This window comes from Lolium perenne, chromosome 2, assembly GCF_019359855.2.
Source record: "Lolium perenne isolate Kyuss_39 chromosome 2, Kyuss_2.0, whole genome shotgun sequence".
Taxonomy (NCBI): domain Eukaryota; kingdom Viridiplantae; phylum Streptophyta; class Magnoliopsida; order Poales; family Poaceae; genus Lolium; species Lolium perenne.
This window is the reverse complement of record NC_067245.2, coordinates 82,639,215-82,649,693: the sequence shown is the minus strand read 5'-3', so window position 1 is coordinate 82,649,693 and position 10,479 is coordinate 82,639,215. Positions and strand designations below refer to the sequence as shown.

The window sequence follows — 10,479 nt, the reverse complement described above, 5'->3', positions numbered from 1 at the left end:
CCGTACCAACGGATTTAGTATGCGTTGCGTTTTTGGGTGTTGCAAGAATATAATGCAACGCTTATTGAGGCGTTGGTAATCAACAGGTAGAGCGTTGCGAAGGCGGCAACAGATGGCGGACGACACTTGTATCCGTTGGAACATAGCGAACACAGATTAAATAATTTTATTAAAAATAAATATTATATTATTATTTTTGAGAGTGACTGTATTGATCGCTTCAAGGATGGTATTATCTTTTTGCTCAGCGAGACTTTCTAGGCTTCATATGCAAGAGTATACAGAATACACAAGAAACGTAAGAAAACAAACACAAGTAGCAACGAACGAATGCATTGCATGAAGAAATAATTCAATATTTATTATTGAAATCCCCATCACATACATGAAAACAATTTTTGAATAAAGAGGTTACAACCATACTTCAAAGTGTAACATTCTAATTAGTCCTACATACACTATATACACTACATTCCTTCCAGTTTTCTGCCTTCTAATGTAAATCCGATACCCGAATGTAGCAGTTCATGCTGATCTTTGGGCCTGCAAAGATACAATCTCCAATTTTAGAATCAGTGTGGCAAAAACCAAGGTTCCTTGTTGATCACAGGAGCAGCTAATACGATTACATATAGGAACATAACTGGTCACATATAGACCATCCGCTAGACCATACACTACAGTAGTTCCTTGCAGAAATTTCACAATTTTAGGAACCATATGAATTAACCACTTAAGCTGTTAGGAATCCTTTAACATTTGGATCAGACCAACTTTGTTAATGACAATTAGACATATACAGTACTATTAACTATAGTAGAGGTAGAGGACTAGAGGCCTACTCAAATTTCAGTAGTCACTCTCAAACGAACATACAAGATATCTAGACTTACTCAGTGACCTTATTGTGTAATTCCTTTACCCGAATGAACTGCAGATGAGTTGAATATAAATGTACATTAAATCAGCAATGAATATTGGTGTCTAGTACCGCATGATCAAAAAATAAGAATTGCGTCAATTCCTCTCACATTCTATTAGGGATATTTGCACCTAGTTATTGATTAAAATATAGTAATGTTTACTGGACTGTATAGATGACGAGCATTGTTGCACTATGTTAAGTTCCAACATTGAGGTAGTAACCGAAGTAAATTAAAATGTGTGCATCACTTTGCAACAAATATTCATAGAGCCACATCTTTGATAAAGAAGCATACAACAAAGTTTGTTCAGTAAACCTGCATAGAGCATTCTCCATGGACTTCCAGTACCAGCACTGTTTGCTTCTGCCAAATAAGATGAGAAACCAGCTTGAAATACATGTATGTATTTATAACAGACCACGCCTCAAGTATTGAAAAATATAGTAAGAAAAACAGCTGCTAGTCTGCTATGAATTAGTTAATATCTGCCAAAAGATTTACACGTGAAGTCTGGTTGGGCACTCTATACCATCGCAAGACATGTTAGAAAAATGGTTAGTGGTTTACCAGATGCTTTACCACCAAACTTACAAATACTAAATAAACAATTTCTGAAAACTGGCGAGTAACAGATTAGCACACTACTACCTCGCATAACACATACACTCTCTCTAGTGAATTAACTTCAACCTTGAATATTGAGATGAGCAGAAAATACGGATTGGTTCAAGAATAATATTCTAAAGCTTAGCAGACATTTGACAAATACTTGATAAAACCTTGCATATTCCAACTATAAAGAATTCTTATATTTATTCAGAGCTGGAGAGAGTAGTCATCGCCTTTTCTCTCTGAAGAAAAAAAAGTTCTTATATTATTTGTGGTCTGGCATGTGTGGTAGGAATATCCAGTTCTACATACACAGGTAAGCAAATAGTGATTGACATCTAGGCAACGAAGCAGGAAAGCATTAACTGTAGTTGATCAGCGGTATGCGGTCAACAGTAGGGAATTCAGCAAGGATGTCCAAAACTTGTGGAAAAATATGAACGAATTAAATATAAAGGAGAGAGGCATCTGGAAAGCAGAAAAGAGAAGTCGTACCTGGATGGCCATTGGTCCGCTGTGCCCCTGTCTTCCACCTCTCTGCCTTCGCCAGGCGCATCGTTCAGTGCCTAGCAGCGACATGCCATCAAGAGGGCCAGATCAAGGGGAACCGGAGAGGAAGGGAGGTTTCTACTGTCCCGGGGTGATCTGCAGGAAGAAAAGAGAGGGGGTTGCATCCGGTGCAGGGTTCCTCTAGTGAGGCCAAGAGGTCGGTGGGCTACGAGGAGGGCGTACCTCAGGATGTCTCGATCGGAAGAGAGCTTGAGGCCTCGCCAACCAGTGCCCGGCAGAAATCTCAGGACGCCATGGCGAGGGAACGGAGAGCGGATGGCTCTCGTTGGATATCGGTAGATGACTTAATTTGTGGCGGCGCGTCTGTCGTGCTGTGTGCTGCTGCTAGGGTTTGCTGCTAAGAACGGGGAACGGGAGGTTTTTTCTAGATGGGGAATCGGTAGTTTTTTTTTGGAGAGAAGAGAATCGGGAGTTGGGATGCATCTGCTACGGAGGTGGAACGATAGGCCATAAAAGGGGTAGACACGGAGACGTCGGGAGCTGGACTGTAGATACACATAGCAGCATCGTTGCCAGCTATGTGTTGGTGTATGATAGTCGTGTTGTAGCATCTAGGTATGAGGGGTGTTAAGTACTTTGCTTTGCTTCTAGGCTAACTTTGATACTCTTGTACTAATCCAATACTAACCAAGTGAATCATGAATCAAAAAGTACTTTGATAAACAAAAGTAGTAAAGCTTGTAAAGTAAAACTTGAAAATAGGATCATTAACATAAAGAAAAAGGGGTGATGCCTTGCTCATGGTGAGCTTTGCACTTTGCAAGAGTATTATCTTGCCTTGGTTGGGGAAATGGTCAAAGTGGTCTTCTTCTCCTTGGAAGTAGACCTCCTCCTCCTCTTGATACTCCTCGGTACTAGCGTCTAAAATACGAATACGGGGTACACAATCATCATACCAAACTTATTTACTAAACTAAGCACACACATGATTCACACAACTTAAACTAGCATCACACAATACTATTAAGTTGGTGGATGTGTTTTTCTTATTTAAGAAAAATAATTTCCTCTCATACTAACTTAGGTGTTACTTTTATTTATTTAGAGAAATAATTTCCTCTTATTATCTTATTAAGATTTAATTTCTATTATGAATAATATATGACCTAGGTTGACCAAAGTCAACCTCTTCACATTTATCATTTAAGAAAATGATTTGAATAAGGTGGAGCACCTCATGCAATTTAATCCTAACATGGTAAGATTTAATATCATCAAACAATTCATATGAGACCTAAATTAGCAGAGTCTCTATCTCATTTTGAAATGTTTGTGACAAGATTTAAATGAGAGAAACACTCCCATATGATTTATTAATAGTTTTGGACAATATCTTTGACTAGAAATAGCCATATAGTCCTTTAATTAAATAAGGCCATGATCATTCAAAGTAAGCATGGCATATTCTTGCAGAAACAATTACTGCAAGTGAAATGTGATTTATAGGAGTTGGAATCAACTCAAAAGCATTTTTGGTTGATTTTTAATAATTATTCTAAGGCAGAAAAGTCCCTGTCTTGTTTATTTTGCTACCTTAATTCTATAACAGATCTAGGGTTCAATCCAGTGGCATTGTGTAGAGAAAACTCTAAGCTTTCCAAATATATAAAATTTGTAAAATTTGGCCAAGTAGATTTGTCCCTATTAAATTTTAAAGTTGACATCAGATTGCATTATTTCTCTATTCTGGAAAATCGAATTTGAAAACGTGGGCTGGCGGGAAACTAATTGGGCTGTGCAGCGAGAGAGAGAGATGGGCTGGCCCAGTTTCGCAGCAGGCCAGCTGACAAGGTGGGATCCACCTGTCAGTGGGAGTTTCTCCAGTGAAGCGGTACGCGAGAGGAGGGCCGTGCGATTAGAAGTGAGATCGACGGCTGAGAGGGGTCGTCGTCTCCGGCGAGATTGGAACTTACGTGCGGCGGAGGTAGGGGGTCGCAGAGCTCGTCGGAGCTCCGGCGGTCATCGGAAGGGTGTGCCGCGACGTTGTCGTCGATGAGGAAGCGCCTGGAAGCAGTTGCGTCGTCTGGGGCGGCTTCCTTCTCCGGCGATTGCTGGCGACGATGAGCGGCGGTGATCTTGCGATTGGTGGCCTCCGGTAGCTAATCGAGTGAGGCGAGGTGGCGAGGAGAGTCAGTGTGAGGGGGGGGGGGGGAGTGAGTGGAGTGCTCAAACTGAGAAGAGGATGGCTCCTTTTATAGCAGCGTCGAGCAACGGCGGAGGGTCACGGTGACGATTGCGTCTGCTCTCTCCCGTCGATCAACGGCGTGGGCGAGGGTACGACATTTCTCAGAAGGACTCACGGAACGTCATGGTGAGCTTGGAATAGCTTTCGGTGGTCAAGCACAGTGGCGAGCGTCACGCGTCGAAGGGGTACTGTGGCAGACGTCGTCGTCCTCCTCGATGGCGACAGGGCACGGGAGAGCTCGTGTGGGTGTCTGGCGGTGTCCTGGTGCTGAGGTGAGTCGACGCGCAGGCGTTGGTGGCGAGGGACAGGCTGAGGAGACGAGGCGCAGCACGCTCTGGCGTGCTCTGGCGTCGCAACCATGCGCAGCATGGCGTCGCTGGAGCTTGCTGGGCATGGCTGTGATTGGCGCGTGCAGGCTCGGTCTTGGTCAAGGGAGTGCACGAGCGTGTTCAGGGAGGTGAGAGGAAGCTGCTAGACATGGCAGAGCAGGCTGGAGTGGAGAGGTGAGGGCGATGGCACGAGCTGGCCATGCCATGCCACGGCATGGTCATGCTCTGGTCGATTTTGGTCAAGTGGAGGGATGACAAGTGGTGGAGATGGTGCAGTGAGGTGAGAGGGTGCTCCAGGGATGCAGAGGAGGGTCAGGGTAGACTTGGTCTCCTCCCAAAATCCAGCATGGGCTCAATTATATACCCTGCATAACAAGTGTTTGATGAAATGCCCGAAAGAAAATAATTTTTGAAATTTGCAAATCTTTTTGGCGGGTTGTAATCATATATTAAGAGAAGTAGAATGGAGGTGGTGGTGGTCAAAATGAAGTTGAATTGCAAAATCACATTTTGCATATGATCTTGAATTTGTTTCAAAGTCTCCACTTGGCTTGCTTCTCATTTGAATTTGAGACAGAGTTTGGGGTGATGGTTTTGGGCAAAGTTGTTCTACTTGATGGTGTCTTGGATTAGGTGCAAATAGTTGGCAAAGTGTAGAAGAGAAAACTCAAAAACCAGGGGCTCAAAGTGAGCATCAGGCTAAAATTGGCACAAGTGACCATAATCACATGTGAGCTCAAAATTGATTCAATTTTGATTTGAATTGATTTTCTTTGATTCCAAAAGTGTTAATAAGTGTTTAGTATCCATTTACAACCAATGGTGCAAACCAAAATGGTCTAGGTTAAGGATTTGCAAAAATGGCATAGGCCATATGTGTGTGTTGAGTTGATTTTTATATTTTCTTTTCTCTATTCTTTTTCTTTGTATTTGGATGATCATAAGATCATGGTTAGGGTTTTAGAGTAAGTGTAAACACACAATCAAGCATCATGGCAAAGTGCACACTCAAATAATTAAAAAGGTGAGCTATATGCATAGTCCTATATTATGAGAAAAAGTTTTTGTTGGTTCTCATTTTTGGGTTTTTGGACTTCTCTCTTTCTTCTTTTATTGAAAACTTGGGATGTTACAAACTCTTCCCCCTTACAAAAGATCCCATCCCGAGATCTAAAGAAAACTAGGTACTAAAGAGATCTGGGTATTCTTTCTTCATATCCTCTTCGCGTTCCCAAGTGGCTTCTTCTTCGGTGTGATTACTCCATTGTATTTTGAGGAACTTGATACTCCTGGTGCGGGTGGTCCTGAAAGCTTCTTCAAGGATGCGAATAGGCACTTCACGGTATGTTAGATCCTTGTTGATATCAATGGCTCTGTGGTCGATGTTCTTGAACACTTCGGTCTTCTCCGGCACTTCTAGGCACTTCCGAAGTAGTGAGATGTGAAACACATTGTGCACAGCGGACATTTCTTCCGGTAGTTCAAGCTGATATGAAACTTCTCCTCGGCGACTCAGAACTTTGAATGGTCCGACATATCTGGGGGCGAGCTTTCCTCTGAGTTGGAATCTCTGCATTCCTTTGAGGGGTGAGACTTTGAGATACACAAAATCTCCGATCTCGAATGTCATCTCTCGGCGTCTCTTGTCGGTGTAGCTCTTCTGTCTTGACTGGGCAGTCTTGAGGTATTTGTGGATCTTGTGCACCTTCTCTTCAGCTTCTCGGAGAATATCGGGGCCGAAGACTTGACTATCTCCGACTTCCGACCAGTTCAGAGGGGTACGGCACTTTCTTCCGTACAGGGCTTCAAAGGGGGCCATCTGTAAGCTAGCTTGATAACTGTTGCTGTAGGAGAATTCTGCGTAAGGTAGGCAGTCTTCCCATTTGGATCCATACTCTAGCACACAGGCTCTCAGCATATCTTCCAGTATCTGGTTGACTCTCTCGGTCTGTCCGTCAGTCTGCGGGTGATAAGCTGTGCTGAAATTCAGGCGGGTCCCTAGTCCTTCATGCACTTTCTGCCAGAATCTTGAGGTGAATTGAGATCCTCTATCTGACACAATTGACTTCGGGGTTCCGTGCAGGCTGACTATTCTGGAGATGTATAAATCAGCTAGCTTTGGGCCTTGGTATGTGGTCTTGACGGGGATGAAATGTGCAACCTTGGTCAATCTATCAATAACTACCCAAATGGAGTCATTTCCTCTGCTAGATTTGGGCAATCCTGTGATAAAGTCCATACCGACAGAATCCCATTTCCACTCAGGAATCTGTAATGGTTGCAACAGTCCTGTGGGTCGTTGATGTTCCGCTTTGACTCGTTGACAGATATCATACTTGGCGATGTAGCTTCCTATCTCTCGCTTCATTCCGTGCCACCAGAATTGTTCCTTCAGGTCTTGGTACATCTTGGTTCCTCCGGGGTGAATAGAGTACAGTGTATCATGAGCTTCCTTCAGAATGACTGGCTTCAACTCTGAATCTGACGGTACACACAGGCGTCCGTTGTACCAAAGAACTCCTTCTTCATCTATAGTGAATCTCGGTGCCTTTCCTGCAGCTATCTGACTCTTGATTCCGTCAATGCTGGCATTTCCCTTCCGAGCTTCCTTTATCTGGCTCATCAAGGTGGGTTGGATCTCAATGCTGGCTAAGAATCCTTGGCTCACTAGCTCCAGTCTAAATTGTTCAAACTCTTGATACAAGCTGGGTTGCTCTATTGCGATCATGGAGTTCAACTGACACGGCAGTCTGCTCAAGGCATCCTCTACCACATTGGCCTTGCCGGGGTGGTAGTGAATTTCCATGTCGTAATCCTTGATTAATTCTATCAATCTGCGTTGTCTCATATTCAGCTCCTTCTGGGTGAAAATGTACTTCAAGCTCTTGTGATCTGAATATATCTCGCATCGATTACCCATGAGGTAATGACACCAAACCTTCAGGGCTAAAACTACGGCTGCTAACTCCAAATCATGAGTTGGATAGTTCTGCTCATGTTGCTTCAGTTGCCTTGATAGATATGATATCACCTTGCCTTCTTGCATCAATACACATCCAAGACCAATCTTGGATGCATCACAATAGACATCAAATGGCTTGGTGACATCAGGCATGATCAGTATTGGGTTGTGGTTAATCTGAGCTTGAGCTGCTGAAAGCTTTCTTCACATTTGTCATTCCAGTCAAACTTTTTGTCCTTCTTCAGCAGTTGAGTCATTGGTCTTGCGATGCTGGAAAATCCTTCAACGAATCTGCGGTAATATCCCGCTAATCCCAGCAATGCCCGGACTTCAGTCTGGGTGGTTGGGGCCTTCCATTCCTCAACGGTTTTGATTTTAGCGGGATCTACGGCAATTCCTCCTGCAGACAAGATGTGTCCCAGGAATCCTACTTCCTTCAGCCAAAACTCGCATTTGCTAAACTTGGCGTACAACTGGTGCTGCCTAAGGGTTTCAAGAACCACTTCCAAATGTTGCTCATGTTCTTCTTCTGATTTGGAGTAGATAAGAATGTCGTCGATGAAGACAACGACAAACTTATCCAGAAAGTCCATAAAGATCTTATTCATGAGATTCATGAAATAAGCGGGGGCATTGGTCAATCCAAATGACATGACATTGTATTCATACAGTCCATATCTTGTGGTGAAGGCAGTCTTAGGAATATCTGTTGCACGGATCTTCAGTTGATGGTAACCTGTCCTAAGATGAATCTTAGAGAATAGTTGGGCACCGGTCAGCTGGTCAAACAGGTCTTCTATCTTTGGCGAAGGGTATTTGTTCTTGATGGTGACATCGTTAAGCTTACGATAGTCCGTAATCAAACGAGTGGCACCATCCTTCTTATCCACAAACAAAACTGGTGATCTCCAAGGCGACGCACTTGGTCGAATCAGACCTTTGTACAACATATCATCCAGTTGCTTCTTCAGTTCCACTAGCTCTGTGGGGTTCATGCTATAGGCTCTCTGGGCTATAGGTCCTGTTCCAGGGATTAACTCGATGATGAACTCGATATCCCGATCTGGGGGCATACCGGGTAGATCATCTGGAAACACATCAGGGTATCGACAAACGACCCTGATCTGATCCAAGGTTGGCTTGGCTAAACTCTGGTTGCAAGTGAACTTTCTGGGTAGTTGATACGTCTCCGACGTATCGATAATTTCTTGTGTTCCATGCCACATTATTGATGATATCTACATGTTTTATGCACACTTTATGTCATATTCGTGCATTTTCTGGAACTAACCTATTAACAAGATGCCGAAGTGCCAGTTCCTGTTTTCTGCTGTTTTTGGTTTCAGAAATCCTAGTAACGAAATATTCTCGGAATCGGACGAAATCAACGCCCAAGTTCCTATTTTCACCGGAAGCATCCAGAACACCCGGGAAGGACCAGAGGGGGGGCACTGGGCCCCCAGACCCTAGGCCGGCGCGGCCCAGGCCCTGGCCGCGCCGCCCTATGGTGTCGTCGCCCCTTCGACCCTCCTGCGCCGCCTCTTCGCCTATATAAAGCCCCTGGATCGAAAACCCTGATAAGTTGGACGAAATCCACAGAAACCTTCCAGAGCCGCCGCCATCGCGAGGCCAAGATCTGGGGGACAGGAGTCTCTGTTCCGGCACCCTGCCGGAGCGGGGAAGTGCCCCCGGAAGGCTCCTCCATCGACACCGCTGCCATCTCCACCGCCATCTTCATCACCGCTGCTGCTCCCATGAGGAGGGAGTAGTTCTCCATCGAGGCTCGGGGCTGTACCGGTAGCTATGTGGTTCATCTCTCCCATGTACCTCAATACAATAATCTCATGAGCTGCTTTACATGATTGAGATTCATATGAGTTTGTATCACAATTTATCTATGTGCTACTCTAGCAATGTTATTAAAGTAGTTCTATTCCTCCTGCACGTGTGTAAAGGTGACAGTGTGTGCACCGTGTTAGTACTTGGTTTATGCTATGATCATGATCTCTTGTAGATTGCGAAGTTAACTATTGCTATGATAATATTGATGTGATCTATTCCTCCTACATATGCATGAAGGTGACAGTGTGCATGCTATGTTAGTACTTGGTTTAGTCTATTGATCTATCTTACACTATAAGGTTACTTAAACATGAGCATTATTGTGGAGCTTGTTAACTCCGGCATTGAGGGTTCGTGTAATCCTACGCAATGTGTTCATCATCCAACAAAAGTGTAGAGTATGCATTTATCTATTCTGTTATGTGATCAATGTTGAGAGTGTCCACTAGTGAAAGTGTAATCCCTAGGCCTTGTTCCTAAATACTGCTATCGCTGCTTGTTTACTGTTTTACTGTGTTACTACTGCTGCAATACTACCACCATCAACTACACGCCAGCAAGCTATTTTCTGGCACCGTTGCTACTGCTCATACTTATTTATACCACCTGTACTTCACTATCTCTTCGCCGAACTAGTGCACCTATTAGGTGTGTTGGGGACACAAGAGACTTCTTGCTTTGTGGTTGCAGGGTTGCATGAGAGGGATATCTTTGACCTCTTCCTCCCTGAGTTCGATAAACCTTGGGTGATCCACTTAAGGGAAAACTTGCTGCTGTTCTACAAACCTCTGCTCTTGGAGGCCCAACACTGTCTATAGGAAAGGAGGGGGAACGTAGACATCAAGCACTTTTCTGGCGCCGTTGCCGGGGATGAAAGGTAAAAGGTACTCACACTCCGGACCTCGGCTACCAAGCTATTTTCTGCCATTGTAAGTACTCGAAGATATTTCCTTTAGATCCTGCAATTGCATCTTTTTGTTTCTTGTTTTACACTAGTAAGGCATAATGGAAAACATCTGTGAGCTCTTTGTACTATTTCCTGAGTCAAGACATGAA

At 44.0% G+C, this 10,479-nt stretch overlaps 1 long non-coding RNA gene across 1 annotated transcript; it reads right to left on the bottom strand.

The window, feature by feature from the left end:
• Window positions 1-346: 346 nt before the first annotated feature.
• On the bottom strand, window positions 347-2,431 carry LOC127330096 (uncharacterized). Its single transcript, XR_007869119.1, has 3 exons — window positions 2,031-2,431; window positions 1,242-1,289; window positions 347-543 (listed from the first exon to the last, which is right to left on the bottom strand). It is a non-coding gene; the product is annotated as an uncharacterized lncRNA (long non-coding RNA).
• Between the last annotated feature and the right edge of the window lie 8,048 nt (window positions 2,432-10,479).